Genomic DNA, 7,467 nt, shown 5'->3' with positions numbered 1-7,467 from the left:
AGTGGTCCACTGAGATCTCAAAGCCTTGCTTTCAGTATGTCACAGCAGAAACCATTTAGATTCCTCCCTATTTTGGAGAGGTCTGTAAGTGCCACACAGAGCTGAACTTCCCCGTGAAACATCATGAAAGGTACATTCTCTTTCTTTTCCATGCTTGGTACCTCCAAGAAAGAACCTGTAAGTCATGACAAAAACTCATATTTTGTGAATTTCTGTTAATGATGCTACTTAGGAAATATACATCAGTAATGAGGGCAGACAGCCATTCAGTCTCTACAGAATAAAAATGAAGCCTGAGTTATGTCTCATGTCATTAAAAAATGGATTTGGTGGATTATAGGGCAAAAAGCAACATTCAGCTTCCATGCTGAAATGCTAGTTTATGACTAGAGAGGCAACATAATGCCAAGGTATCTTGATGATATTTTCCCTTCAAAAATACTGGCAACTTTGGGGTCTGGTTATTTGTCCTGTTTTACAAAACCCACTCCTTCACAGAGATGCAGGAACCACCCTTGCTGCAAGTGTTTGCCAGAGAGCAAATGAGGGGTGACAGAGACTTAGCCATGCTCTGTGGGGCAGGTTTGGAGTCACACTCAGATCCTAGTGTGACCTATCCTTGCAATCACAACACACGAACACACTGCAGAAAAACACAACATCAATTAGAAACACCTTATATTTACTGGAAATAATTGTGTACCTTTTACATGGGGTTGGATTGAAATTTGATACATTAATTATTCACTGAATATAAACTTGCATATTTCAAATAATCTAGAAGACAATTACTATCACATAAAATATTTGTGTAATAACACTAATTGCATATGATCTCGCAAAGGATTCAATCATTCAAAGTGTTGAATAGTCTGTATCCATCGAACAAAATATTTCAGGACAGGTTTAGCTTTAAACAAGTAAGTAGTCCAATTGACCTCACTAAGGCCACTCATCTACTTAAATGTCAATATGTATCTAAGTGCTTTCCTGGATTAGGGCCAGAACATTTTGTCTTTTGTAAGACGAAGTCCTGAGAAGACCTGTTGCAAATGGCTGTAATCTACAGAGTCCCAGAAACGCAAAGCAAAATAAAAAAGGACAGTATCACATTATAATTTAGCTGTTCATTTATTTAAGGAATGTAGTTTATCATTAATGATTCGCTTTATTGCAGGTGAGATTATTGCTATTTAAAGGCAGTAATAGTAGGAAATGGGATCAGGTATCTGAAACTCAGAATAGGTCTGAAGAGCAAAGGGACTGTGACAGAGATAGTGATTATCTTATCAGTGACTCAGAGTTATGACGTTCTCTGGAAATCATTTTGCACTAGGGGACTATTTTGTGCATTACTGATTCTGGAGTCCCAGCAATGGAGCATCAAAACCAGCTTGGACAGAGGATGGAGTACACTCCCTCTGGATCCTTTTCTCAGGAGAGTCCAAAATCTGTGAACTGCTGTCCACAAAGATCCATTGCAGAGGATTGCTTTAATCCCATTAAAAAATGAAAAAATTTAAATATCAATGATTGTCCCTTCCTTGGTGAAAGTTAATATAAGGTAAGCCCAAGCATGTCACTGTGAATGAAGTAGAATTCCTTTCAGGGTAGCTCATGTAGCTGTGGTTGTGCAGGTCACACTCCCAGTTGGTATGGCCAACCTAAATTCATGCTCACATTAATAACTGAGAGTGTGACAAGTTTCCAAACTGCTGCCTTTGTACATGAAAAAAAATTAAAATGTCCTGTATATAATTCTTATTTTCAAAGCAAAATACAGATGTTCAGATAATCTTGGTAGTTTTAATTAAGTCACAGGTCACAAGATACAAAATATGTAATGTCAAGCTGCTGCCCAGCACTTTTTGCTTCTCTGGGAGTAACTGTCCTGTTTGTATTATAACAGCTTTTTGATAGTGTGAGAACCCAAAAATGAGTATATTGGCTATACCTAACTATACTCACTTCCACACACAGCTATCATGACTCTTTATGCTCAGGTAGAACAGAGAGGAAGCTTTAGCTAATTATAGTCTACATTTGAAAGGAAAGCAGCTCTGTATGTAGAATGGTATGTTTTAATAATTGGTGGATTTGTAATGGTCAAACTGTTGTTCTGAAGTGTGCAACCAAGATGGAAGCTTTGCTTTCCCTGCCATGTATTTCAAGGAAATTTGTGCTAGTGAACTGAAAGGTCAGTCTTTAGCTACAAGGAAAAGGAATAATTACTATGAAGTATATCTCTATATCTTACACTAGCCCTATCTAAATTAAAAAATATACCAGACAATTTCAGGAAAACTAGTTCACAAATAATGAAACAATTGTAATGCCTTAGGGCAAAGATTTGTCTTCCACTGAATTAATTTTGGACTCCCACTGGGTTTATCAGACATTCACATATCAAAATCTTAAGCTGATTTCAAAACCCAGAAATTCAAATAAAGTACCTATTTAAAGTGCTCACTGTTTTTCTGTCCAATTTTTCTCTTTTCCTTGGACAACTCATGTTTACATTTACAGCTAGTATTCGTGAGGAGTTTTCCATACTTGGTACTGGGGAACAGTGCAGTACATTGTTCTTTAGCTTCATTTGCTCCCTTCAAATAGTTTGTCTTCCAGGAAACATCTACCACATCTGCTTCATGAAACTTCACCTATTTTTTTTTTTTCCCAGAGAACAACTTCATATTTTATTGGGAAAACCAAGGTTACTCAGAATGTGAAAACAAAGAAAATAATTGTGAACGTGTGTGTGTGTGTGTGTGTGTGTGTGCATAGTCATAGTCCAGAAATCATGCTGATAAACAATGTGAAACAAAGCATTATTGATAATTCCAGGAGCTAGGCAGGAGGAAAAAAAAGTCAAAGAAACTGTTTTTTTTCTCCCAGATGGACAATATTTAAGGAACTTAAGTGGCGCCTCTTCTCAGTCTTCTCAGTCAGAAGACATTACTGATATCAGCAGAATTGAGAGTTCTGAAATAATTGGTCAGAAAAATAGCAGAAATTTGTTTTGAGGAGTTGGGTTAAACACATCTGCACTTCTAAATGCCCAGGGAACCCTTGTGAGGCTTTAAAAGATAGGAAATTAAGTAAATCAGTCTCTGAATTTCATTGCCTATCTTATGTTAAAAGATTAATCAAGATAATTTTCCTTTTGCTGACACTATCACCCTTTGCACCCTTATCATAGTGCCTTTTATTTGAGACTTCAAATAAGATTTAAGTGTATGAGGTATCTTAAAATAATTGAAACAATAAAAAAAAATAAAAATGCAGACTGGTAGAAATCAGTGGACCCAGTGACTATACACTGGCAAATCTTTTTGGCATACACAGTGCCTCAGACCTTCATGGCTCTTTATCCTAAATTCCGTCTAGCTACCCATATATGACCCAGAAAACATTTTCCTAGAAAAAGATGACCAAGTGCTCAGGAAGACGGTCAGAAATTTTAGAGGTCCTAAATTTCTAAAATGACTGGATTTCTGAATTACCCAGAGAATGTCTGTGTGGCCTTTTGGGAGCAGATGCAAGACGACACTGTTTGGGTTCCAAACTGGATGGCTAGGTGCCAATTCTGAACTGGATCCATATGTTTATATGGTGTCAACAGCAGTAAGCAGCAAGCCAATGTTGACTGGGGCTTTTAAGCTTCTCTGTAACACAGATACAAATAAAATCCATTTAAAAAAATATTAAAATCAGTAATTTGATCTTATTCTTTATTGACAGGCAAATTCATTTCTTGATCCTTGCTTAGGAAGAACTTAGGAACTTAAGGGAAAAAAAGAAAGAATTTTAAATAGAACAAAAACGCAGCATCTCTTTCCACAGGAAATTACTTTATTAAGTACTGAAATGAGCAATGTCAAATAGTCAAGTAAATGCATTTAGGCCTCAGCTGCTTCTGCTGGACAAAACACATATGGAACATATCAGTGCTGGCAATGTATTCTGCAAGAGAAGAACCCTTATTCCGCTTGTGTCTGTTACTTCCTCATTACATCTGAATGTGAGGAGCTCTTGCATTCATAATCATTCCATGTGATCAGTCTAGTTTCCTTCTTCCCCTGTACAGTCATAACCCTTGGCAGCTAAGTTATTTGAATTTTATTTAAATATTATATTTTAAGACTTTCTTTGCAACAATATATTTTTCTTCCATTTTATCAATCTTATTTAATTTCCTTCTGTCTTCTTCTGTCTTCATATTTGCTTTTTAATTCTAATGACTAACAGTTTTTATTATTTTTCTGCTACCATGGTTCCTTGGCTTTATCTCCCTCTTTAATTTTGACTTGCTTTTTCACTCAGTGTTCACTCTTTTCTTTTTTCCTGTCTCTATGTTAGTGCTATGGAATATGACAACAGTAATCCTGAAACTCATTATAAGTAAAGGTTAATGTTTTTACCATTACATCCTATTGTCTTTCTCTGTTGTCCCTTTTCATAAATTTTCTTCATTCATGCTCTTCCCCTACTATTTTTCTAACTTTTTCGGAGTTTCTTCTGTCCTTGAGCAGTGACTTAGGAAAGCTCAGAGGATCAAACTTCATTGCAGCTTCTTACCTTAGATGGAGGAGGAAAAAGCAATTTGTACACTGAATTCAAGAAAAATTTAGAGATCCCTAAAGAAAGGGGAAGCCAGATAAGAAAAGGAAGGATGGAAGGGCTTTTTCTGTGCAAAAAAGATTTAGAGGAGTGCCAGCTGCAATAACTTTATTTTCACAGCCTCCTGATACATGAAGTCAAAATGTGAAAAAACTAGATAATCTTCAAATATTGCTTAGTTTTACTGTTATCCCAATAGAGATTCTCCCTCCTGGTGACTCTTCTTCCTAGACTAGGTTGCCATAGCAAAGAACAGAACAGAAGCTGGGAATTTCCTTCTGGTTTTTGGCAGAAGAAAAGTGGTACTTTCCCTTTACTTCAGCTGCTGTTTACTCAGAAAGTGAGTATAATAACTGTATTTAGGCTGTATATTAACAGAGAGATTTTGTACATAAATATATTTTTCTGAAAATCCAGAGAGCACAGGAAGAGTTATATTAGTGGTCAGGACCCTTTATATCTTGTCTGGTTTATACAAAATATAAATGTTTCAGAGAAATTAAGAAGACTGTTACCTGTCTACTGACTTCTGTCAGTTTGTGATAGTTGTACAACAGATGTTTTGTTAAGGTCTTCTGACCTGAAATTTCAACCATAAACCTATTTCTAGTAAAGGAGTTTTGAATATGCATGTGAAACCATCTATAAATATGGTAAATTTTTTTAGCATTTTTAGAACTAAAAATAAAGAAAACAAACATGACTGTTGACTTCTGCTCCCGAAGTTGGAATACTGTGTCACGGTTGCAGCTAGCCTGTAGCCACCAGATAAATTTGGCTACATCAGACCCCCAAAGTCAACCAGCCTAGAAGTAAAACAAGTCCCTGGATTGGGCAGGGATGGGTTGGATTCAATCCCAAGCAGGGATCTCAGCCAATCATGTTCAATCCAGAAAGCAGACATATCACTTGTCAAAGAGCTGGCGGTGCTAAAACCTCGACCAATCAGTTGTCTACACCTGAGTTTTGAACGCGCTGTATAAGAAGGTCCTGAACAACAAAACATGAAGTTTGCTGAGGACCCTCCGTGAGTTTCTGCCATTTCCAACCAACGACTCATAATGCAATAATACTGGATAAAAAATTAAATGGTGGAATTAATTTCTGTTAAGAACTGTGCTGGTTAGTGCAACATACCCAAATCTACCATCCCTAAGGGACAGTAACTGATGTTAATTGCTAATGTGAGCAATACAAAAATTAATGGGATTAAGGAACTCCATTACAAGCTTTAGGACAGGATGCAATCTCACTCGCTGTCTACCAGTCTTGCAGTCTACCAGTATCCATGTCAAGCATCAAGAAAAACTATGTTCCCCATGTGTTACCAAACAGTTTTAAACCTGCTTCAAATAATTTGTGCTGTGTGATTTTTTTTCTCATGTGACTGAAATGTGTTTATGTCTTGGAGTATTACAAGTTTAATCAACTCCTCTCAATCCCTGTTGTGGGCATATACTAAGATGTGATTTCTTGTAATTCAGAAAAGTTGCTAGGCTAAAGTAAATTATGTGGATTTTGACTGCCATTCAATAAAAGAACTTCATTCCTCTTTTATGCATATGTATTCCTCTTTCTGTGGTAATGTGTTGCAAGATTTCTAACAAGACAAGCTGACACCAGCATACAGTTAATTGTTTATCAGCAGAAGTGTGCATGTGTTAACTCTCCCATTAAACCCTCAAAGGCAAAGACATAACACACTGCAACTCCCACTTAGCACATGTAGACCCAGTGTTTACCCTCATGGACATGATAAAATGAAGACAATTATAGAAGGAACTCAGGCTGTCAAAAAAATTCAACTGATTTTATTTATTTACTCACCTATAATAGAAAAGATGCAGTTTTCCTCAAAGGAGTGGAAGTGTTTAATATTCTGCTATGATGAGAATTCACAAAGCATGAAATGCTGAAATGACAAATTAAAAGTTTTATGTCATTTTGTTTGTGCAAATTTAATGAAAGCTTTTGATTATTATTAACATGTTTGTTAGTTTAAAAAAGTTTGGGTTTGAAGAAGTTATAAAAGCTCATTGTGGGCTATTTTATTGACATGCTCCTGTAATAATAGAGTCAGATGCTTCAAATGACAAAAAGAGATGGCTTATGAAATGTCTTACACCTCACAAGTCAAACACTTCTGTATATACCCAGTACTTGCTAACAAATGTAAGGAGGGAAAAATTGAAATCCAATCCTTTGCAAAATCCTGGCTTTGGTCTGGTTTTTGTAACTCTGTAACTTCTCCGTAGAGGGCAGAGTACAGCGCAGAAGATGAGAAACACTGTATGTTCTTTTTAACGATGCTCAGAAACGCTTCAAGAACAGGTTTGTTGTCCTGGTCTCTCTAATAAAACATATGTGCCTCTGCTGAAATGGGCATGATGCAAGTCTTTTCCAGGGTGCCTGCCTTTCCTATAGTAGAAGAAAATGGAAATTTTACTCCACTGAAACTTTATCCAAAAATACCTCAAATAGTATTGCTACAAAATAAGTTTTCCAAATGGTGATATTAAAGACAAACAAAGATTTGATTTTCAGCTTTTTCAAGAATGGCAAACTAACAACATGCTACTGGAATACGATAAACTGTAATTTCCTGTTAAGATAACTCCAGAGTTACTCAGATTTAGTGCCTAGGTCAAGACTTTTTAAAAAGACTTAATTTCTAATTTGCAAACTGAGGCCTTAAGGGAGGCCTCTGTTATCCAGAAAGTCCTTCCTGTCTGCTCTTTTTCCCTTAAAGTCTTCTCTTTTAATGGGCAGGAAGGGAGTACTCTCAGTTTTTAAAAACCTTGACCTTTTTAAAGACATATATACAAAGAGTCTCATTTTCATAGCAGT

The sequence above is a fragment of the Pseudopodoces humilis genome, chromosome 1 (assembly GCF_049639895.1).
Source record: "Pseudopodoces humilis isolate 2021_Gansu_Grassland_sample_001 chromosome 1, ASM4963989v1, whole genome shotgun sequence".
NCBI lineage: Eukaryota > Metazoa > Chordata > Aves > Passeriformes > Paridae > Pseudopodoces > Pseudopodoces humilis.
The sequence above is the reverse complement of the archived record's forward strand: the minus strand, read 5'-3'. Positions refer to the sequence as shown.